This window comes from Sturnus vulgaris, chromosome 3 (genome assembly GCF_052056855.1).
Source record: "Sturnus vulgaris isolate bStuVul1 chromosome 3, bStuVul1.hap1, whole genome shotgun sequence".
NCBI lineage: Eukaryota > Metazoa > Chordata > Aves > Passeriformes > Sturnidae > Sturnus > Sturnus vulgaris.
In genome coordinates, this window is record NC_142245.1 from 82,110,441 (window position 1) to 82,135,835 (window position 25,395).

A 25,395-nucleotide genomic window follows, 5' to 3' on the forward strand; every position below is an offset into this window, starting at 1 on the left:
TTCTGTAAAAGTGCCCTAGGCCATGCAGGCATAATCCACGAGCCAGGACATACAAGCTGACTTGCATATTCCCTAGAATCCACACTGGTTTGTCAGCAATGTGCACAGATCACTTAATTTCTGACTAAGCTGTACCAGCATTTAAGTATGGAATATGAAAGCAGAAGCCCAGGAATGTGATGCTAGCAGTGAATCTATGGGTAAGAAAAATTAAATTAATTACTGTACTGCTTGAGTGTTCTGCTACCCAGGATACAATAAGCCTTTGTGATATTTGTGCTACCTATATAAATTCTGGCACAGTCAGGGAAAACATACAGGCAGTTTAAAAATAGAATATGTCAATTTATGGTGAGAGCATCTTTTTGTTATTTAAAAGGGTCTCGTTGTGATTAGAAAAAATATACATTCTTCAAACCTTTATGTTACTTCAGTTGTTCTGACTTACTGCTTTCTCCTTGCAATGTTTCCAGGAGTTTCAATCAATGTATTTTCACTTCTAAAGATGAAATGCAACATTGTCATGCATACACAGGTTTTACTGAGGAAAAGAAATAAAATTTTGGAATAAAAAAGTGTAACTGGATGTTGCTCCTTTGTTATAAATAACAGAAAACCAGAAATAATTGTTGCTGTGGCAGGAACATCTCTGTAGCCTCTTGGAAATACAGGGAAGCTATGACATCTTTGTGAACTCCCTTGAGAAAAGTTTTCAGGCAGAGGTTAATTCTGTGCCTTTTCCAATTCACGCCTGAATTACTCCATGCAATGGGATTGTTTTGTACACAGCTTGACAAATATGACTAATTTTTAGCCCTTTCTATGCGATCCTAACAACGTGACTTGACATCTGACAATGTCAGAATGATATGTCAATTCAGAAAAATTTAAATTACCAGCAAGTTACACACGTTGCTCTAGCAAAGAATTAGCTTTCAGAGAAGCAGAGTGACTAAGCGTAGTACTCTTTATTGTCCAGTTTTATAGTTGGGTTGTTGCTTGTTTGGTTTTTTTAAAAATATATTATGTGAATCCAAACTTTCTTATTTGATATAATTTTCCTCATTGCTTTCTCTGTCTGACAATGAACGGAGTAGTCTTGCTTCATAATGAAATTGGAGGATGGTGTCAGTAGATTCATTTACCAAGATAATTTAATAAGGGGACAATTTCCTTTCAAGAAAAGAATTTTCAAAATTACAGATAGTCAGATTAGCATATCTGCCGTCAAGCTGAGGGCATGCTCTCCTGGTAGGCTGTACTACAGGAGCATTAGTTTGCACTCAGATTCTGCTGGGGTGTGAACAGAGTGACTGCACTGATGGTAAAATGGTCTCAGGGTATAGACTGTAATAGAGCCAGAATTTTCCTATAGGATCTTTATTCCTAAGACTGCACAGTCAGAAGTAAAAATGTTCTCTTGCTGTGGTTATAGATGTTGGAAGACAGCTGTATCATTCACTATTATTTTTACTGTCCCTTTGCATAATTTCATCTTTATTTTCTTCTGTAAAGGGTGTTACAGGCTTTAGCAGTACATGCAGTTCCATGCAGTAGTTTATGAGGGCAATGGTGAAAGCAAGAGCTGAGACATATCCTTTGTTCATTAAAGATTTGAGCACAGGATAGGTAGGATAGAGCTCAAAGCAACAGGGAGAACTCAGAAGGAAGAACTGTGAGCTATGGACCACAAAACTGCAAACTACAAGTACTTCTGCAGCTGAACTCATGCTGTTAATAAGGACACCTCAGACTTTGGGTTGTGTTGTAGCTTGCTGCTATAATTTCTTTTTGCCCTTTGAGACTTTAGCATCCATTTTCCTTAGAAACAGAGTTTATGCAGCTGGGCAAGCCTAGGCTATGATGTGGTGACATATGGTTCTGAGGTCATTCCATAAGCAGGTGTGGAAAAAAAAATTAAGTTTAGGTAGTGCAGATATGAAAATCAGAGGAGTGGTTTTTTTGTTTTTTTTAACAGTTTTTGAATGCTTAGGAATGAGCAGGAGAAAGCAGAGGCAGAAAAGTTTTTTGCATCCGTCTCTCTTTCCACTGACATCAGGAAAGATCTGTCCTTGAGACGCCATCCTGTTGGGGAACAAATATCACTACTTCAGGATCAGGTTGGTGCCAACTCACTGTTCAACTTAGCTGAACAGGATACTTTTGTTTTTTAAACGTGTGTCTGCGTAGGGCATTTATCATAAAGCCTTTGTGGCTTCCTTCCTCGATACTTTTTTTAGCCCATGACTCAGGTGCTATAAACACTGGTGCTTGTTGCACAGCTCCTGCATTGTCTGCTGCACCAGCCTATATTTAAATTGTCTTAATGAATAACTTGCTGATGTTGTGGGAAACCAGTTGCCCCATCCAGTTCACAAGTGCAAAAAGCAGGGGAAACAAGCAAAAGGATGACATTTTTGCTATGCTCCTTTGACAGCATGCTGTGATTTGGGAATGGTTCTGCAGCTACCTTCCTTGAAAGAAGAGAAGTTCTTGGTTGGCCTAAAAGATGCTGTGTTTCACCCCTGTGGTAGGAAGGAGGTCTCCTGAGAGGATCCTTGCCCATCAATGGGCAAGAAAATATGTGCAAATACAAAGATCTAGGAGACCTGATGATATGTGTTTCTTCCCATTTATTTATTCTCTAGGTGATTTCTGCTCCTTATGGAGCAAAAATCTCAGAAGCCCAGGGGGACAATTGTACTGACACCACAGCTTTATCATAGACTGATGTAGAATTGGGCCTTTACAGTACCCTGCTGCTCTCTCTTCTCTGGTGCTTTCCAAAACAGTGACCTGAAGGATAAACCTTATCTGGCTGATGAGAGAAGGTGAAGTGCTTTGGTAGCATATGTACCATGCCCCTGGAGGAGAAACCATCAGAGGTCATCCACAGCACTGAGCCCCGTGTGCTGACATGGGGAGTTCCCTCATATTTAAACACTAATGTGTTTTCCCAGGAAAAATTAGGGTGTGAAGAAAGGAATTGTATTACTCTTGAAGAGCTAATGGAGCTAAACTTTATGTCCCAGGCTTTCTTCTCTTGAGACATGACAAGCAACACGTTTTACTTGTGGTTCACCTTGCAGAGATGATCAGGGGACTCAGGGTCATGGCAGCTGCAGGAGGAAGTGGGGACTGTGGTCATGTGTGACCTTTGAGTAAACTAGGTTTAGTAGCCATAGCCCAAGCATAGGAGTCATGTGTATAACAGAGTTTAGAGATGTGCTGAAGGTGGCATTTTGCCCCTGAGTATCTTACATAATGATTGGAGTGACTTCGTGCTGCCTGCTGATGTACTGCTGCTATGATATTAGCTAAGAATTTTACCTCACAGGGCTGTTGCTTGCTACAGGTGACCATTTTTCTTAATGCCTAGACTTTTAAATTATTTCTCTATTTTAAAGCTGGATGACAGCATGCACAAATTTTTTTCCTGTACATGTGTTGGTTTCTTTGCCTTTTAGCTTGGTAGTCATCTTGTTGCCAAGGGGATACCTTCAAATTATGCTGCTCTGCTAGTGCACGATTCTCTGATTGATTCTTTGGGAAACTGTAAACTCAGCTTGCCATATCATTTGCACAGCTAACAATCACAGTCTAAAAATAAGCTGGTTTCCTGATAGATTGAGGTCACCCTTTAGAGTGGTTGCCTCTTTCCACCTGGATCAAAAGTGCTGGCAGAGATGTTCCAAGTAAAAATTAACAGTAATTGAGAAACAAAATTTCCATTTCAGAACAGCAGCTAAAGTTACTAAAACAGACATACAGAACTCATTAGCAAAATAAAAGGCCTTGACATAATTTGTCACAAGACAGTGAAATTGCTCTGCATTGATCTGTGCAACGTGGGCTCTGTGGTGATGGAGTGCTGCCAGTGCATCTGAAGGCGTTTGCTTCTTTCTGATGTGCCCCTGGGAGGGTTCTTGCTCGCAGATGCTCCTGCAGAGATGTGCAGAATTTGTGCCCCCTGCAGTCCCCACCTCTTTGAATTCTCAGGCTGTGGGTAAGATATTGTTTGACCCTGTTCTCTAGCAGAGGTTCTGAAGAGAGTGGCAAAATCCAGCGGAACAATGAATGATTTTATTCGAATTAATTAATTTACAGAAATAAGAGGTTCTCCCTTTTTTTTTTTTTTTTTTTTTTTTTTTAATTCTGCATAGTGCTCTGTTAAGAGCTTTGTTAACTGACTCAGGCTTGAATAACTTTGGATAACCCCTAACTTTTGGCTGCCACTAACAAATCATGAAATATGGTGCAAGCTTATCTTAACCACCAAGAGAAAGCATTTCTCTCTTACACTGTATATTTTCCATTTACTTGGACTCCATAGTAGCAGCAACAAGCTCTTTTGCTACTCTTCTACTGTTTATTTTTCATTTCCTTGATAAGAGCAATATTGTATTATGCAATGAGCTCCTGATGGTAAGCTGAGGTGAATGTTGCCATTTCTCTTTGAATAGTGCCTTCTGTTTCACATCTAACAATTAGAAGCTATGAAAATCAGTATTATTAAATAATCTGAAAGTCAGCATAAAGAATGAAGTGCAGAGGAGACTGGCAATAAAAGCAAGGCAGAATTGCAACAACAGCAATAGCAAGGAACCTTCTATTCTGTATTGCCTGATGCCAAATGTGTCTTCTGTGCAAGCAATGATAATATCTGAGGCTTGTCAGTGTTTGCCACTCATAGTCACATCTTTCCATGAATGAGATTTCCTTGATTTAATGTATAGTACTGGAAAAAATTTTGGTTTTCTGCCTTCTTCAAAAGTTTCTGCTGCTGAGACATTTCTTTGCTGTAAGTTAGGAAGTTTCACTGATTGAATGGGTTTTGGTCATGATTTCAAATACTGAAGTTATGATTATATTGATATCAAAAATTTTAATTTGTATGTAGGGGTGGTTTAGGTCGTTATGCATGTATAAGAAATCCTATGGTTTGGGAACACAAAACTACAGTAACTCAATGCAATAGAAAATGTTTAGAGCATATTTAGAGGATGAATTATGCTTTGCATTTATGACATTCTAATAAGAATGTGCTTCCTCTGAGGTGTGTAGGGCATCAATTATACAAAAATAAATAAATCTAGGTCATCATCGCTTTTGAAAATAATTGTGCAGTAATTGCTGGCATACACAACTTAATTTTCATATCCCAGCAACATTAATTGGAAACTGAAAATTTCTACCCATTGTGGGAACTTTAAAATGTACATAGTACTCGTAAGCTATAAGCAATTTCTTAAAAAGTATAAATTATCATTTTCCAGAACTACTGTAAAATTTCTCTTAAATGCATTATAGAATTACCACACTGAGCAGAAACTGCTTATTTGACCTTGGTCAGATTTTGCTATACTGAATCTGGACTATGGTACTATTGGAATTTGACAGATGCAAAAAAAAGAACTAACAGAATACAAATGTTAATAATTTTTTAGGGTGGGTTCCCCCTTTAATTTCAAAGCAATTTCATATCTATAGTTTCTTATCATTTCATTATTATAATAACTTTGTTAATTTAGCTACTGATGGATATGTGAGATCTTCTGACTTTTGTGTCTTCAGAGGATAGATTACAATTTCTACATTATTAAGTTCTACTAAAACTTAACACTGGTAAAACTGTATTCTACGCAGACTCTTGCAAGTACATTTTTCATTTCCTCCATACTCTTGGAAAGCCACTATTCATGGTAGCTTTCAGTCCCTGTAACAGTAACATGTAATTTGAAGGAAAACTTATCTTTTTCAGACATCTACACAAGCATCTATGCACTCTCCTTGACGAATACATGCTCTTCTGTCATTTGAATTCAGTGGGCAGATGGGTTATGTAGAATTTCTCAGTTTAAAAATGCTGCATTAAATATACTGCCAGATGTTTCATTTCTGTTTCATGCAGCAAGCAGTTAATGTATAACTAACAACATCTAAGGTGGGCTGATAAAAAAGGAAGAAGATAGATTGGAAAACCTATTATCACTCTTTTCAATGATATTATATCGAGTTTTGACCTTGTTAGAGCTTTTATAACCTGTAATGTATGCGCAGGGTAGCAGAAAAAGCCAGGATTGGAACAGGCAGAACCTGTGTAGGCTTGAACTATCAAAATCCAAACTTTGTAATCACTGAGCGTAAAACCAGCTTAAATCTCCTTAGCTGAGCAAAGGTGGCAGAGAAGATCTGTGAGACCTTGAGGGGATAAAGAATAGGATTTAGGGTGTAGGAGGAAACTCAGGAAGGTGGGATTGTGGTGGGATGAAAGAGAGCCCCCTTATTAACATCACAAACTCACCATATCTCACAGCAGAGCATGGCAGTCAGGCTGATCTGGGCTCTGTGAGCCATCCTTCCCTTTAGCTGACAGCAGACCTCCCTGCTGACCATTAACAACAGAGGTTCTGCAGTTAGGATAGATTATGGGATTTAATATGGCTGAGAAAGAGGAGTAACACCCCTTGTAGTTGTCTTCTCCAAAAGCTGAGAATATCCTGAGTTTAGATCAGCACTGGGGAATATTTTCCATTTGGGGTAGAAGTGAAATGTTGGGAATCATAAAATTATTTGAATTTTCAGCTTTGAAACTTTGGATTTTCTTTCTATTAAAAAATAATGCTGAAGGGAATTGAAGGACCTGTTCCAGGAACACTTTTAGGATTTTTTCTCTCTGAGAGATACAGCCAAAGAGGTAAGTTACACTGCTTGTACACCTGAAGGAAATAAAGGCAACTAGTGATGTGGGTGAGGAAGAAGAGTGCCAGATTCTCTGCTGCAGAATGCAAGTAGCAGAAGTGTTCTGAGGAAACAGACTAATTATCATGGCAGTGATTTGTATTTAATATATTTCACTGGCTTTAACTAGGAATAAAGAAGGCTACTAGGGAACACATTCCAGGATGAGTAACTTCTCAAAAGTAGGTCAGCCAAGTTTACATTTCGTGCTTTGACTGGTGCAGAAAACAACTGGTGTGATGCTTTCTTAGTAGAGATACAAATTCCTCATTCTGGGACATAAAGCCGTATGAGTCTTCTTTTTGGGGACTTAGATAGAACTGTGGCCACTTTTTGGAAAATGCATTCTTTTTATTTATATGTAAATAATCTTTTTCACAAAAGACATTCCAGTTGAGAGCTTTTTTTAAAAAAATCAGAGCAACAAAATGTTATGGATTGCATATGGGATGAGTAGCTTATTCAGAGTTCTTCAGGCTTCCAGTCACGCAATGAGGGGGATTCTTACATCTTACATGATTGTTTTTCAGTCTCTGATTCCCACTTTGCTTGTATTCATCTCTTATTTTGATTGAGTTTTTGTTTCCAAACTATAATTTTCTTAGCATCCTGATGACTGTATTTAAATGTCATTGTCATCAAGGAAGCCAAGAAAAACTGATTTCTATTTATTCTTTCTTGAAAAATTCTCAGTGGTGCCTTGTCTCATGTTTGTCATTATATCAATCACCTACTAATTTTACATCTTTGAGATTTTACTTATAAGAAGCCATCAGCAGCAATCAAAGGTGTGAATGAGATTTAGTATCTTTTTATTGACATGGGACTGGAAATACAAAATGAAGACCAAATGAAAATGACTGCAGCATGAGAGCTGCTCATTCAGTCAAATACCCTACATGGACCAGCTGCCAACATCTTGTCACTTTTATTATATTCACACCAATTAAACTGCTCTTTTCTTACAACTCTGACTAAACTGATGAAGTCAAAAGACATTTAATTTTGGCAAAGAAAGGTCTGGGTTCAATTTATTTTGCTGAAAGCTCTCTCTTTCTGTGAGCAGGCTACTAGTAAAAGGCAAAAATGGTATTTGTAAACAGAACATTCAGATACTTGGACCTTTTTAAAGAACTTATAGCAGAAGTCATGAACATACAAAGGAGACTTGGCTAATACATCTTATGTGGTTTTCTTAATGCTGTTGACAAACTACTGAAAATCAAAGAGTCTAAGTTCTTGCAATACAAGAGGTAATGCCCTTTCAAGGATAAAAATAGGTTTGAGTAGCAGCAGACCATCAAAATTTGCTGATGACACCCAAGTATTTAGAGTCTTAAAGGCTGGGTGAAGAGAGTCACAGAAGTACTTGCTGATAGCAAAGAATAAAATAGAAGCTGAAGTTTGATCCAGTCAAATTTAAAACAAAGGGGATGAAAAAACTATCTAAATCCTGAGTGCTCTGTGCTTGCCTCTAGGCCAATCTGTTTTGGTGCCTGGGAATAGGATTTGGGCCAAAAATAGGCTACAAAAGAATTACTTCACTGCTTCTCAGGGAGGCCTGGGGAAAAGCAAACAGATGCTAGTAGACTTAAAGTGAAAGTACAAAATGTTCTATAAATCAGTGTTTCTTCTAATTAGGATGTTGTTTGTTTGTTTGTTTGTTTTTTACCATACACTCCATATTGTTTAGGCCAAAACTATTTTTTATAGCTGGAAAAGGAAAAGGGAAACAAGGGTGGCCCAGGACTGGATCCCAGGACTTCATCCTGGAAAGAAATGACAGAAGGCCATAGAGTGTAAGCACTATGAGGAGGATGGTCTGGGAACAACATTTCAGGAACTTGCTCACTAGAGGAGTTAGGGAGCATTGAATGACTGTCACAGGTGAGGTAACAATTCACCATTCAGCAATAACTCTGCCAAATTCTTTGCCATAGGACATAGTAGGCACCATTTTATGTCACAAATTTGATCAAGGTAATTTATGGAAGAAAATCCATCTTAGCACCTAAATTCAAAGAAAGCAGTACGATTTCAGGAAGCTTTTGTGCCTGAAGGTGCCAAAGACTGGAAGGTAGTTCTGGGAGTGTAATGTACTTCCTTCCCCATGAGGGTCTTCCTCAGCAATCTGCAGTTTGTCCTAGTTAATCACAGGGCCCTTGGTCCTGACCTGGTACATTTGTAAGTAAAGGTGATGAGCAACAGTTTTTTGTATTTTTTTCTTGAAGATTTGCATTTTTGTAGCTTTCATTGTAATTTTTGATATAGCAGGACAATGAGATACTTGCCAATATGTCTTACTCTTACAAACAAAAGCATAAGTATTTCTCTTGTCTGACAACTAGAATATACTTCACCAGATCCAGATGTCTCAGAAAAAGTGAAGCAGCTGAAGGTTTTTTTAGTGGTGTTTATATCTTCATAAAATAAGGTTTTCCTTTAAAAGAAAAAAAAAAAAAAAGAAAATGGAGTAAGGCAATTGTTTTCCTATTATTTTACAGATGATTCCCAGAAGATTCTCTTAAAGTACTCTGATCATTGATTCCTTTTGGGTCCGAGAAATATAATTTTGTTTTATTCTTAAGGATTTTGGGAAATGGGGAGAGAAGTTAATGTTATGAACCTGGTGTTCTGGCTCCTAAATTTCTTTTTCTGCTTCACTAGTCTGAAAAGCTATTGATATCAAAGGGAGGTCAAGGAGACTGTGGAACAGAAGGAAATGCTCTGTGAAGCAACATGAAACCTCTGTATAAAGAACAACCTCTTCGTTCTTCTGGAGATAGCTGGCATGAATAATCTGCATTAGAACTGTGACCTATTGACTGAAAAAAGTAGTGAGATTGTTTGAAAGTGCAAACATCCCAAGTAATTCTCATCAAAACAGCTGGGTTTAGGCTAATTTCACTTCCCCCACTCCTGCTCGTGTGCTGTCATATGGAAGGGGAATAACAGATGACTGTGAATGAAGTGGTGGCTTGGACCTTTCTGTGAACTGGAAAAAATGGGAATACATGTAATTTTGGGTATATAACACCAATTATCCACACATAAAGGAGCAATAAATGAATAGCCTACCCTAATAATAACTCATAGGAGTGAGTAGCTTTTCAGAGGGCATGTGTTTTTATTCCACTGAGGAAAGCCAGAAAGTCTTTATGGCTGTAAAAAAACATAAGGGAAAAATGGCTGCTCTGTTGGGCTTTTTTCTAGAATTATTGGGCTTTTTTGCCATCAGATATATCTAAAAGTGAAATTTTTAGTGTTTAAATTAGTGCAAAGTTAGTATTTCTGCAGAAAATCTATTTTCTATTATCTATTATCTTCTTATTGACACAGGTTATGCAAAAATGAAAACTACTGAAGAGGTGGCAACACCAGCTTATGTTCAAATAAGGGTCTGCCAAATTAGTTGCTCCTCACAGGATCTGCAGTCTGATATGATTTTCTGGAATGTCCTTACTATGAGAGAGAAGATAAAAGGCAAAGGGCCAGAATTTCTGATCAACATCAGCAAGCAGGGAGGTCAATGTAATAACTATTCCATGTGATCTCACAGTAAATACATAGAAAATCAAGTTCAGACTTGGGGTGAGATGATGTTAACTCCCACCAAGGTGTAATCTAGCCAATAAATCATTTGTGTGAAGACTGCTTCTGCTGGGAAACAGTGATTTTGTCTTCCAGAAACTTACATATAATGGCCAGGCTTGTGGTGAGCATTGACAATAAAACCTTCTCAATTTAACGTATACCTCCTGTTGGAATGTGTTGTACTTCTTTTACTACTCTTGAACAACCATAAAGTAGGATGTTTAAATCACTTAAGTCAGTTCAAATGAATTACTAACAAACTACCACATTTCCATGTGACACGAAGAGAAAAATGTAATTTTCATAAAACACATTCTTTAACATAAAAGCCACTATGCTAGCATGCTTGGGATACATTTGTAAGATACCTTACATGAATACAAGTTATATAAGTTTTAGAGTTTGTTAGAATAAGAATCCAGAAATGTGTTTCTGTGTTAAAACTAGATGGTGACAATTAAAAGGTGTATGTTGCCTGCACATCAGTTCACAAGCCCAAAAGTAAATCTCCCATCTAGCTGATTTTAAACCGGTCCTTTTTGCATTCCTTTGGTCTTCTACTTGGTTTTTCCCCCTGCTGCTGGCCTGCTGAAATATCTGGCTTCTGGGTTTCCAGGGATTATTGATTAGATTCATGCTGATGATTTCCAGTCATCAGAAAAAATAATGAATGTGCACCTCAGTGACAGATTTGTTAAAACAGATTTTCAGTTGATTATGAGATGTGTATCCAGATGTTCAGATAATGAGTGACTTGGGAGCACTTATCTGCAGCTTAAAATTTCACCACATTAGTCTTTGTGTGTTACCTCATGAACATTACAAATACACAGCTCATTATGTGCTGATGTGTTTTGCTCTAGAGCTCAATAATTTCAAATCCACTTCAGTTCTGAAAAAACACGGCAAACTCCGTGTTTTGTATTCAAGTAATGAAACTGGTAGACCTTTGGGATTTTTTTTTTCTGTCAAAGGTTCAGTATTGAACTGCTGTCAGGTACAAATTATGTAATAGAGGAAAATACGCCCCACCAAACTCTGGCAAAATTCATATTATATACCCAAATCCTTCTATCTAAGATGAATCCTTTCTTCTTTTCTTTTTCTTCTATTTGATAGATTTGAATGTTATTGTTAGCAGTGATGCACATCCAGTGCAATTGCCTAAGGTGTTTCTAGAAAAAAAAGTCTCCCCACATTACTCCTCAAGATGTGTGATCTAAATGAAAACACACATACAACATATATTTTAATTTCTCTATTTTAATGTAACTTTTTAAATTCTAAAATTAGAAGATGATATTTTTTAATTTGAGAACTGAATTTTAATAGTCTGGAAGGGTCTTAAAAAATTGTTTACTAAGTATTTCAAAAAGTGAAAAATATTCTCATAACTTTCTCACCCTGCCTTTTTGCACAGTAGATTTATTATCCTAATTTTTAGAATTTATATCCTGGTGAAAGTGGAATGTTAAGAGACCTGAAAAAAAACTATCTGTAAAATATTGATTTTATAACTCAGTCTTTTGACAGAAAATTAAACTATTTCTGTACTGATTCCTTGGAGTTATGGAAGTTCACCACCAAATAATCTATGTCAAGTGTCTTTCTGTCTAACAAGTCAGTATCATTACAGATTGTTATTTTGTAAGAAATATTTTTTTGATAGTTTGAAAAAGCAAAAGATATCATAAGTCCAGTTTTAAGGGAGAGGAATTAATGACTTTTGAGATACCTTAAGAAGGTTGAGCAGAGAGAAGTGCAGGCATTAGGAGCGTGCACAGCTGTCAGTAGCAGAGGCAAGAGGGAGCAAGAGCCTTTGCTCAACACAACGAGTATTTAAAATGCTTTTCATGTTATTCTGTAGCCAAAGCAATGCATGGTAGCAGCATACCTGTTGTGCTTCACTAATGCAGCTGCAAAGTGAGCTACATTTAAACTCGAGAGAAGGATGCTTGAGGGGAAGAGTGCTTTCATGTTCATGTAAGACAGGAATTATTTACAGTGAGAAGAGCCTGTGGAACAACCTCCCCAGAGATGTGGTAGAGCCCCCTTAGCCAGAGATTTTCAATATCTATGGAGCAGGTACTAGATAATTTCATCTAGGCACACTTTTACACTGAAAGTTGATGAGGTAATCTTTCAAGGTCCTTTTCAACCTGGGCTATTCTGAGGTTCTGTCATTCTCCAGCACAACTTTTTGTCTGGTAAATACAGAGGTAAGAACAGATGTTAACTTGCTGGTACTGGTGAATGTGTCAAAAGTGTGGGAAGTATTTTTGGAAAAGTCTGAGTGTTATTTGCTGTTGTTGGTTGGAGGTACTTCTGTATCTTTTTCAAAGCCTGGTTAGATCCCCCAGACTTAGTCATCTAAATAGGCAGGAAAAGGAAAGTGTAACGCTAACTAATGTTCTTCTCAAACAACAATATTTAAATTAACTTATGTAAATAACATGTGAAAATAGAGGAAATATAGATTTATCCTGACTTAACTGGTTTCCAACTGAAGAAGAATAATTAATCACATGCATGGTTTTAGCCCCTCGCAAATGGAAGTAAAAAGATTAACTTCACATTTTATTTCACTTACATTTATGATAAGTACTTGACTCATTACCATCTGTCAGTTAATGCACAATAATTTGTTAAGAGATATGTTCACATGATTAAAAATAATCATTATGACTTATTATATTGCTTTTTATCACCTTGGTGTCTCACTGTGAATGCCCTTAGTTTGCTATGGCTGTGTAATATAGCAAAAATCTCATAGTAAAGGGATTGTCTAAAGATGTTATAAACTCTCCATTCTTGGTGGTCTTTTAGAAACAGGATAGATAAACATCTGTCAGGGATGATGTGAGATGAGCTGATCCTGCCTGTGGACAGGGAATGGACTAGACCTCCTGAGACCTCTTCCAGTCCAAGAAATCTATGATTTTAGTTTAACTCAATGAAACGCCACAGAGGGATTTGTGTTAATTTAATTAAGTTGGCTTTTAAACAAGTTAACAGATGTTTACACTTATAGATGTAACCTTTTAAGATCTAGAGAGTGCATTCTATTCCATTACTTCACTGTGCTTTTAGTTAGAAAACTTTTCTCTAAATGTAACTGCAACTTATATAAATCCATGATACAATAGTGTGTTATTCATACAACTTTTATTCTGTCCATGATAAGCATATTTGTAGTAGGGTGTTTTTATTTACATGGAGTCATGTACTGTTTTTCCGCTTCGTTTATGCTCTTTGGTCTTTTCTCTATAGATTTAGCAGCCTGCATTTTGGAATCAGAGGAGTTTTACTCTTCTGAGTGTTTTCTTCTTTTTGCCCTCCAGAAACTTTCCAGTTAACTTTGGGGGTTTTTTGCGTGGATTTATTTGTTTGGTTTTTGTTTTGTTTTGGTTTTGGTTTGGTTTGGTTTTTTTAAACTGTGACTTCCCAAACTGCTTCACTTCTTTGGCTGAATCATAATCAGTACTGATAAAGAAGAAATATATTTTCATGGGCAGCATCCTTCGTGGTACATTTCAGAAATTTTAAACTGTTTTCAGATACATCTGAAGGATCTGGATGCAGGCTCCTTGCAAATAATAAAAAATTTGAAATCATACTCTTCATCTCCTCTGACTTTGTTGTAGATGAGAAGATATGTATCCTGACTTTTATTTTTTTGTTAGACCAAGGACATTGTGAAGCCTAGACTCTTGAACATGTTGGTATGCTCTTCAGGGTTGCAGGATTCTGTTTGAGATTTTTTGTTTGAATTAAAATTAAGCTTCTGCAAATTGTAAGTGGAATTTCTTGAATGTTTTGGTTTTTTGTTTTTTTTTTTCCTAAATTACAGATTAAAGCAGTGTTTCTCACTTCTCAGGAATGATTTAGATTCAGAGGGAGGATCACTGAATCTAGAAAAGGGTAAGATTGATTGAATTTCTCCCCTACCAAACATATGTCCATTTATATGGCCTTAAAATATGAATAGTCATATAGCACCAGTGGCATTAGGTGGTTGCTCTTGACCTGGAGGGAATTCTATGAACATTTAATGCAATTTTCTATAATCAACTCCACAATACATTTAAGACTATGAGTATTTAGATTTATTCATGGCCTCAGGGGAAGCATGGAAGTAGATTTTGTATTAGCTCATGTTATTTGCTGACAAACACTGACACTTGTTATCCAGTAGCCATCTACAAGGGCCATCCTTCCTGCTCTGTTTTGCTTATTCATTATATTGACTTCTGGATATTTTCTTTGTTTGCTTCATTTTCAGTCTCAGATGAGTCAGTGATATGTCTTTCTCATGTACCCAGTATTGAAAACTAACAGCTAAATTTTTTTTTCTATCAAATTGACAAGAGTTGTTGCTTGAGGTTGTTTTGCTTTATTTTGTTTTGTTTTGTTCTGGTTTGGAGCACTTTCTGGTGCTTGCAGTTACTTGGATCTCTGGTTCAGCTGGTGGTCTCCCAGCCAGCCCATCCTCTTTCTCTGGTAGAAGCAGTCTGAAAACATCAGCCTAAGTGCTGCAGCTGTAATGATGCAGCTCTAGGCACCCTCTTGATCTCTAGACATTTTCACCAAAGTAATTGCCTGCTATTGTAGGAATCTTTCCCCTTTCTGTGACATAATTGCTTTTCTTGAGGTTTCTTATTTTTGTATGTGAAAGGCTTTAAGTTTATTATAGTGTGGATGGTGTTTGTTTTTGGTGAAGCTGTGGGATGCTCTAAATTCTGCTGTATGGTTACATTCTGTGCTGGGGAAGTAGATTTGATAGCTCTGATCGGATTAGTGGGAGTCATGATCTCATTATTTTTATTTGTAGTGCTGTAGCACCTTCCCTAATGGCACTGCAAAAGAAACAAATGGTCCCAGTCATGAACTAAAGAATTATAAAACATAGAAATGAAAAGTTCATGTAATCCTGATTAAGTAGAACCAACTGTTCCCTAATTCCTCTGTGTTGTATGGTGCTAGGCAATATAGTGTTTTCCAAACACTAACAATTTAAATAAGCTATAGTGTTAATTCAATTTTAGTACTCTTCTTTTTAATCTGTTCCCTAAATACTTTGGTCTTTGATTCCTTTCTGTTGTCCTCTTTTATGAGTGAATAAAGCAAAGACTTCTGTGATTAGGCTTTTTCTTGTGAAATCTCCTCTTTTGTCAACCTCTTACTCCTGCCCTCACAGGGCAGTGTCTAAGACATCTCTGAACCCAAACAGAGCTCAACTGATTTAATGGCCAGCTGGAAACAGGGACATGCAAGAACTATATTTTGATGAAGGTTTTGATTTGACACTGCTTCTGCATTCCTGTTTATTTATTTATTTATCATAATCCTGCGCTGGCCATTCATTTCTGCCTCAGGCTTGACTGTTCTGTTGTGCTGGAATTGTTATTTAATCTCTTTCATTCCAAAGAGAATTCAGCTCATTAAAGCAGCAAGAAAGATTTTCAGCAGAGGATTACAGGCTCAGGAGCCATCTGCGGGTGTATATATACTGTGCATATGTCTGTGTCTGTTGGTGAGAAAGAAGGAAGAGGAAGTGACCAAAATAAGGAAGCTCCCTTATGTCTTCTCACACAGAAAGTGGTATGGTTTTGTGTTTTGTTTTATTGCTTTAGTTACCACTTCTCAGAGTGTCTGCCTGTCTCTCAGGGAATAGCAAACCCAGTCTTAACATTCTGACGTACAAAGTCAAAATGCTTTAAAGTTTCACTCCAATTTCAGTCACTGGTCGAACCTTTTTAAACTTCTAGTCATGGCATTAACAGTAATAAACAACTGGAAATGCTTTACAATCATAGTGACTAACCAGGTCCATGTTTTCTACTTCTTTCCACAGAATCACTGAAAGAGATCTGGAAATGGGTAGTTTCAGACACCATTGTTTATATCAGTAATTTGTTCTAGTATTTTATTTTTTAAATTCAAAAGGTTTTCCTTTTAATGAACATTGCCTCCTCCCACCACATGCCTGTTTTTATTAGCCAGTTATATTAGTTGAAGGGAAGTAGGACATAGATTAGTGTTTTCAATTATCTATAACTGATTAAGTTTGCTATAGGAGGTTTGTACTGGAGCTAAGGTTGGAATAATTTCTCCTTCTACTTCTTTCATTGCTTCCATGCAAAAATGGTATAGCTATAAATCTGAGGATGTCAAGCATCCATCTTGCCTTGCATTTGCTTGCAACACCTACTGATGGGTCCTTTTGAAAACTCAAGAAGGCAGGGATGACTTTGTATGGAATTTGAATATCCCTGTACAGAGAAGCATGGAAAATTCTGTTAGTTGAAGGAAAAGGCAAAGAATGCTGAGAAGATTTGATACAGGTCACTCTGCCTTACAGTTGTGCCTGTCCTGTAGACAGACTTGTACAACCTGTGATGTAGGCTTTGCAATATCCCTAGGCAATCCTAATCCTGGCAATGGGTTAGATATGCATAACTCATGGCTAGAGCCATTGAGTAAGTAATTTCCCAGGACATGCTGCTGCAAATGCAAAGCAGAGAGCCGAGGTTGTATACAAAACATCTACCACAATGACTGCAAAACTGGATATATGCACACACAGCAAATAAATATTTCTTTTAACTAGCATATGGAAAGAAACCTGACTGGATTTTTTTTTTTTAATTTGGTTGGCTTTTTAATTGTTACTGTCAATTTATGGGATCATCTTAAAGAATATTGTCTGAGAATGGTCCCCTTCTGAAGTAGGGATACACAGAATATAAATGTATTGCATGTGGGACACTCTCTTTGCTACAAGTTTATAGCATAGGATGGAAACATGGAAATAGCTGGTCTGGTGACATCACTTAAAATTATTCTTTTCATGGATTGTTTTACATATGGTCTGTCTTGTTGAGCAGAAAATGGGAGTCCCAAGAGGATGCATTAATAGGCTCATAAGAAGAGGGGAAAAACCTCTCTGAGGGTATAACTAGAGTGATAGACCTAAGAGAGTAAGCAAGAGCAAGGGATTGGGAAGTGGTGCTGCAAAGAGACAGGAAAAAAATACTGCAGAATCTCTGAAAGATCCCAAGGGCTCTGAAGAGAAACATGTGAGAAGGTCATGACAGTGAGGGCACCAGAGAGCAGCCCTAAATGCTCAGTCTGTGCTATCAGAGTCCATCTGGAGGTGTTCCCTCTCTCCAGAGTGTACTGGTGTGTTGGGGAGCCCTGGCTGGGCTGCCAGCCCATGTTCTCACGCTGCTTCTGCATCTGCATCTCCTTGTGGCAGCCCTTCCCCAGCTCCTTCCACAGAGGTGCTCCTTGCCATTTATTTCTGCCTTTCCATGAGAGATATGGACAGCACAGTGCCATCTGCTCTTGGAGCACAAGTCTTGTGGGGAGCAGCTGAGGGAGCTGTGTTGTTTATGCTGGAGAAAAGGAGGCTCAGGGAAGACCTTATCACTACAGCTGCCTGAAAGGAGGTGGTTGCAAGGTGGAGGTGAGTCTCTACTTCCAGGTAACAAGTGACAGAAGGAGATGAAATGACCTCAACTTGCACCAAGGGAGGCTTAGATTAGATTTTAGGAAATCTAAATCAACATCTTCACCAAAAGAATTCTAAAGCATTGGAACAGACTGCCCAGGGTAATGGTGTACTCACCATCCCTAGAAGTGTTCAAAACACATGTGGATATGGCACTTGAGAACATGTTCAGAGGTGAACACGGTGCTGGTGGTGCTGGGTTGAAAATCGGACTTGGTCATCTTAGAGGCCTTTTCCAATCTTTATGGATCTGTGGTCCAGAGCTGGGCAGAGGGCAAAAGGACTACCAGTGAGCTGTAGATTTTGAAACTAACAAATCAGGCTTACAAGGAATGGCTGCATATAGAGGAAAACACATATAGAGTGTGTGTCTCCTGGGTTTGCCTTTGACACTAGGCATTATATCTTATGTAATGAGTGAATGCAAACTTGTTCATGCAGTGATTGAAAAAGTGGCTGCAGTCAAACTAAAACATTTTAAGCAAAAATTAGCAGAAATCCCAATTTCTTTATGAAATGTTTCTGTGAGATCCAGTGAATTACTTTATTTCCTTGCAGCTTCTTTTGTTCTTCTGATGTTGTTTGCAGACACCCTTTTTCACTCAGCTCCAGTAAACGAGCATGGCATTTGTTATCCTTCTTTGGAGCAGTCATTCACACCATTGGAGCAGATGTGAGCTCTTTGCTTTGGATGCCAGTCCAGCTGGGTCCCATCAGCCTTTTCTACTCTGATGGGCATGTATTATGGCTTATGATTTAATAAAATCTTTTCTCAGTAATGCCTTGTAATTTCTAGAGTATCTATCCCAGAAAGACACATATGCTGACCTGAAATAAAATATGACTCATGGCACCATAGTTTTCTCTAAGCTGCTGGGCCAAGACAGGCTTTTGAAATGCTGTAATTAGTTGCTTGCATTGAAGGTGGTCCTACTGAAATAAAACATTTAGCTAGGTATCATCAGGCTACATGGTAGATAGCAATTTTCTCTGGAACTGGTTAGAAGGAAAAGACATGAGAGCATTTCTGAATCTTTTGAGATGTTGAGAGAGATATACGGCTGAGGTATACTCAAACTTAAAAAAAACCTAAAAGAAGATACATCAAAATCCAACAGTTGTGATTGTTCTCCTCATCCTTCAGTTAGAACTTGGATTTATTTGGAATACAAAAAGCTGGAAATTTTTCCATACAATCTTGCCATTAGTTTCATCCCACCCAAAATGGGACAATGGAATTATATATATAGTCACACAAATTTTTATCTGCAATTGACAGAAGATATTTCAGAATGACTCAAAAGGCAGATAGTATCTACTGACTAAAAGTAGAGTACTTAGTGCTTTAGGCAAGTGTCTGAAATTAGAGAAGATGAATCCAGACCCTGAAACATCAAAAGGTATTTCAGAGGAAATCTTTCAATCACTGTTTTCTACCAGAAAAAAAAAAAGTTGGTTAAAAATAATAACAACTATAATTAAAAAGTGATATATAAAGCTTTTAACCTATAACAATTCAATAAAGGCTGCAATTTGGCCTTAAGTTATCTTCAATATGAAGAGAGACTTGGAAACAAAGCCAAACCCACAGTTTCTGACATAGGTCTCTGGCTTCCAGACTCTGCTTCTTTGCTGCCATGTAGAGAAGGAAAAAAATCCTGCTCCTATGCAACTCATGTAAATGAAGGATTTCTGGTTTGTAGCTGGCAAGCAGATGCTGACTTTATTGAAACAAAATAGCATGTCTTTGTTTTTTGATTTCCATTTGCCACTTAAAGAGGGCTCTCAGCTGAAAATAAAAAACTTCTTGCAGCTTGAGGAACCCTCACCCTCAATTCAATGGGTAACATGTCTCTGAAGCATCAATGCCAGGACTTTGATTTCTTACTAGCCATCTGAATATTTGGGGTGTTTGATTTTGTGTTTGTAATAGGGTTTTTGTGCAGTTCAAAATGTGTTAATATATTTTGTATCCACTGTTAGGCTACTGAAAACATTATTCTGGAATTATTGAATAAAAAAATTAGCAATTGCTTGCTCAAAAATTTTAACCAGAAGTCTTCCTGGTATAAAAATGTTGTAATCCTCTCAGTAGGAAGTTCCTTTTTAGTGTATTGATAAAAATATTTGCTTACCCTACCTTCTTTTTAGTAATTATTTCCAAAAATAGTGTTTGATAAATACTGCAATGTTGGAATTAGTTCAGAACTAATTGAACTTGATTTTAAGTTTAATTTTTAGGTTTATTATTATACCATATAAGATATGTAATAATAACAATGTCTCTATCCAAAGTTACAGTAGTTACTCAAATTTTTAGTATGTACGCATATCCCTATAAACTTGTGCATGAATGGGTAGATATATATGCATTTTTAAAATATTAATGTATTAATATAGACGTCTTATATTAAATTTCTCCTTATGTGTTTATATAGATATTTCTGGAATTTTTTTGACTTGGGCAATGTCAAGTATCTGAATGTCTGTGGTTGGGTTCATTCAGCTGCTTTGCACTGATGGCTGTTTTCTCTTCCTGTTTTCCTTCTCTGACCATGCCAGGCAGATATGTTTCAAAGAGGAAGATCATCGTTCTCCTTCTCATCCTCCATGTTTGGAAACAAAATGAGCTTCTGAACACGGAGAGGCTCTCTATAACTTGGAGTACCAGTCCATAAACGAACATTATTTATATAGAAATTACAGGATGTCCTTCAGAGGCAGGCAGTGCTGTAAATGAGAGCAAATAATTTCATCCTGGTTTGAGAAATCCTAATTTGTGGTGAGTTTGTGCATAGCTGTCTGTTGGAGACAGCCTGAGGAGTTACTGCTTCTTTGTTTTTCTGCCCCCCTTGTCTCAGCTCTACCCTGTACAGTTCCCTTCAGTGCATGGATGTGGATGAGATCACAGCTAGTTCTGCTTTTTTGTTTCCCTTTCTCTCTTGTCTGTGTTTACAATAAAGTGTCTGTATTGAAACTGCAATGAATATGCAGAGTGAAGGAGGAACTACTTTTGGTGCAATTCTTTCTCTTGGAGAAGTTTTTCAGATAAAGTTGAGCAAGACCCTGAAGGGATTTTTTTTTTAAATTGCAATTAAGAAAGATAGAAGGAGGTTTCTCAATGTGTGTTGTCCTGGTTTCAGCTGGGTTATAATTTATTATCTTCTTCATTGGTTGAGTGCTGTGTTTTGGATTCAGTAAGATAATAATGTTAACAACATACTGATGTGGAGGACTCCCATAGAAATGAGTAAGGCCTAGGGATCACAGGGAATGACTCTGATGCAGTAAACAACTGGCTGCAAGGCTGGGGAGAGGCAAAAGGATGGGGGAAAGGTTTCCTCTTCTATAAATATTCTACAAATATCAGGGAATTTCATGGTCCAGCAAAGCTCCTCACCACTTCATAGGAGATTGCATCATCTGAGAGGGCTTGTCTTGCAGACATGCTTCTCTTCCACTGCTGAAGACTCCAGCTTTCCCTTCCTCCAAAACTTTATACTAATATGTCTTTCTGTGATGGCTGGTATATGTTGAGACAAATATTAGGAAACCTGATCTGTCTTTAATGCAATTTAGCAGCTGGAAATTAGGAGGATCAACATAACATAACATAACCAAGCAGTTATTTGTGGGTGACAGGCAAGCGCTTCACAGACCACCATGGCTGGAACTTCCTGATTAATTCCTTTACCAAAAGCTGTGCAGTCCATCCTAACTGCTCCAGGGTCTGAATGCCTACTCCAGCACATCACAGTTATTACAGGCAGCTGAAGCAGAAATAGCTCTAGATAAAATTACTTGGCAATTTCCATTATAAAATACTGTTTTCAATGACTAATAGATTCTCCAAAGTTTAATTTGTTTCTAACTTTCTACAGTAAATGCTTTATTCTTGTGGGGGGAGGTGCAGGAAGGGGCAAGAGAGGAAGGAATGATAGTGGGTAAGGAGAATAAATGGAGAGACTTAAAAACCCTGAAGGATCTTGTCTATTTTTCTCTTCTAGAAATATGTGCATTTTTTACCTGCCCATTTGGGAGCAAGGACAGTAGAGAGTGTTTGTGGCACAGAAGGTGGTTCCTATGGCTGTGTTTGCAGATGGTCAGACGTGGGACAGCTGGCTTTAATTTTTCCAATGACTATCATGGATGTGCTCCTACCCCTTGGCAGCACCCATGTCCTGTCAGCAGAGCCAGGCCCTGAACCTGCCCCTTTTTCTGGATGGCATGGGACACATTGGCCATCATCAAATCCTGGGACCTGCAACTCTGGATTCAAAAGCACAAGGAGGAAAGAGAAAATGGAATTCAGATTGGTAGGGTTGGCTCAAGCAGGAGAAAGAGAAAACCTCGGCCTAAGGCCATGGGAAAACCCTTTTAGGCATGTTAAGCAAAAGGCTCACTCCCAAGATCCCCCTGTTCAGTTATGTAAATTATTACTAGAAAGTTCTCAGTTCTCTTTGTTACTATTGGTTACTTTTTGCTGTAAAAATTATAATATTCTGGATCGCTCTTTCACATTGGATCTCTCCCTCAGACCCTGCCTTAACCCCTCCCTGCACCCAAGTGTATAAATATCCCTGCTCTAGCCCGGACCCTGCTTTCTTCCCCGTTTGTTCCTAGTGCAGTGCAGGCCTTCCTGTTTGTTGCTTTCACCTTATTAAAGTTCTATTTCAGAACAATTGGATCAAAGCTGTCTCTCTCCACAAAAGTCTCTGGAGCTGTTTCCCAGGGAAACCACCAGTCGGACTGTCCGGGCCAGGACTGGGGGGCTCATCAGAACTGCTGGCAGGAGGAGCTTTGTGCAGGTGTCAGGATGGTGCTGGCACTGGGAAGGAGGAAGGAGGCACTGGGACAGGAGGAGAAACAGGAGGCTGGAAACAAGATGGATGAAAGCCTCATGCTGAATGGTGCCATTATACAGCTTCTTATTCTGGAGTTACCATGCACTTGTGTGCGCTGTTACACAGTTCTGAACTGCAGGAGTGCTAATAGTTTCTGCCTTTTTTTCCACGGTGTCCATGCTTGGAGGGTGAATTTGGGCTGTGTCATTAAGGCTCACTGCCAAATCCCTTCCTTCTTTGTGGGCAATCCTGTTGAAGGACAGAGGATTGCTAAAGAAGAGAAGAAGGCTTTCATGATTTTGTGTCTTGGTTTTGGGTTATAACCTACACATCTATCTTGCTAATTTTCAATTTCTTCCTTTTTTATTTTTTAAAACTTATTTTACTAATAACTTTTCACCATAAAATGCATACTATGCTGATGAATTAAGACCTTATGAAACTTACTCTGCCTTCAGATCAGATTTTTGGTAACACCATGCAAATAAACCATGAGATTATATTTTTAGATGTTTAAATATTTTGATCTGTTTTCATTAAGTGCTTTTTTTTTCATTGAGAACAGTCCATCCTATGCACTAAATGGTCAGACTCTCTGGGGGGTAATAAATGCATGATATTTGAATGAAACTTTGTCTTGGCATGTAGTAGAGAGAAAAAAAATGTAAGGTTTTCTGTGCAAACTCATGTGGAAACTTCTCAGATTTTGAAAGTTTAACTGTGCTACCCTAGTACTGTATTCAATTAAATTTATTTGTTACTTCAGCTAATATGGAGTTTTTTTCTCTGACTCTTTTCACACATGTGCATGCTCAAACATATATGTGTTTATGTAAAGTGTACTTATTTAGTATGCATAGAGATGTGTGAGAGATGTATGCTGGGCCAGAACTCTCTCATTCCTTAGCTGCCCCATGAGACTTTAAAAATTATGGTTTCCTGTTTACTTGTTAATTCATCATTATAAAATCCAAATGCTATTACTATTCTCAGTGTTCCTGGTGAGTATCTGGAGTTTTAGACAAATCCTTTATTTTCATAAAATGAGGGCAAGACTTTATTTGTATCAATTTGATGTTTTTTAAACACAGAGAATGCATAATGTTTTAAAAAACGATTCTCTCATCATCTGAATGGTAATTACTGAGGACATTTCAACAACACAGCGTTTAAGCTGTTCTTGTATTCCTGCTATTTTGGAATCCTGTTTAAGAGTAGGTTCATGTGTCACTTTGGTGTTACCACTGGTTGACTGTACAAGGTGACAGGTCAGGCAGTGATCTATGCTGACCAAAGGAGAAAAGGGAGCTATGCTGACCAAAGGAGAAAAAGAAAGGGTTGCCTTGGCATAGTAAAACTTAAAAACGGTGTTATCCACTACCCAGTGCACTTTCCCAGCTGATTCTGAGTGCAGCTGTCAGATCTGCCAAGTCAGTTTTCTCCTAAGTTCACTGAGGATTTGAGACAATAATAATGATGAAATTATATGTAGGCATTTCGATTGTGTTCTCCTGAGATTTTTAGAAAAGTGCAGGTTTGGACGGCTTGACCTTGCTGTAATTCACACAGAGCTTGTTCTGGAAATTCCAGTTTTCTGCCATTGGAACACGCACAACTCCTATCCTGGAGGAGCCTTTGGCCATTCCCAGACATTGTTTATGGCCAGAGTTCAGGAGGATGTGAGCCAACTCTCTAAGCCATTTGTACCATTTATCTCCCTGTCCCTCACCCGATCTTGACTTTTTCCATGGTTATGAGGAGAAAAGATTTTATAGACATTTTTACAGCACAGTCTCTCCACTGATGTCACCAGCATAATCTTTTCAATACAATTTGATAACTGAGTCCTAAGAGGGATTTCAAGTACGTGGTGGGTGACCTGCTTGGCATGTTTCTGCTCTGCCTATTTGATTTCCTGTCTGTACTGTACTCAGACTGTAATGGTTATTCAGCTGAAGCATGTATGTTAGAGTGGGTATTGATCCCAGCTCCACTCACAGAGTTTGGCTGGCTATCCCTCCTCTGAAGTTCTCTTACCATTAAAAAGGTTGTCTTTGACTGAGGCTTAGACACTCAATCTATTATTTTGAGTTACAAAGACCTTGTCTTTTTCCAAAGCTTCCCATGTAGAGGATGGTTATTCTGCAAAATGCTTTTTTACTTTTGGGCAGCTGAAGACTTGCCATTTTAACTGCATTTTGCATTTTGGAAAATTTTTAACTGATTGGTCAGTGATATCTGTAAACATTTGACTACAATTTTCCCCCACCTACACACTTGTTAATTGTCATGAATCTTTACCATTCCCTTTACCTTCAGGTTTTATGCCCCCAATTTAGTATTTAGAGATGTTTCTGGGCAGCAAGGTATTGCTGTTCACCAAATGCTCTTCATGTATTTATTGCAAGAGGAAGTTGGATCTCTGCTAATCCCTTTGAATGCTTCTTTTGACATTAACCACACTGTGGAAGAATTTCAGGGATCCAGATGGAAATCCTCTTTTCTCCTTTGGTCAATGCCAAGTTCACAGCTGCACGTCATGTTCCCGTGTATGAGCTGAAAGATAAGAAGTAACTTTGTAAAATTGAATCTCTCCTATTGTGGTACCTGGAGGCCAATTATTGCTTCAGGTGGTAATCCAATCTACCATTTACACAATGTGTATTCCTGTCTTTGGCTGACACTGCTGCTTTTGTGGTGGTT

General features: G+C 38.0%; 1 long non-coding RNA gene across 4 annotated transcripts; it reads left to right on the top strand.

The window, feature by feature from the left end:
* The first annotated feature begins 3,849 nt into the window (after positions 1-3,849).
* On the top strand, positions 3,850-23,462 carry LOC148224448 (uncharacterized). 4 transcript variants are annotated; one of them, XR_015802640.1, is made up of 3 exons: positions 3,850-4,006; positions 14,186-14,256; positions 20,411-23,462. It is a non-coding gene; the product is annotated as an uncharacterized LOC148224448 (long non-coding RNA). The 4 variants fall into 4 exon arrangements; XR_015802641.1 differs by having other exon boundaries at positions 20,415-23,462; XR_015802638.1 differs by lacking the exon at positions 14,186-14,256.
* Positions 23,463-25,395: the final 1,933 nt, after the last annotated feature.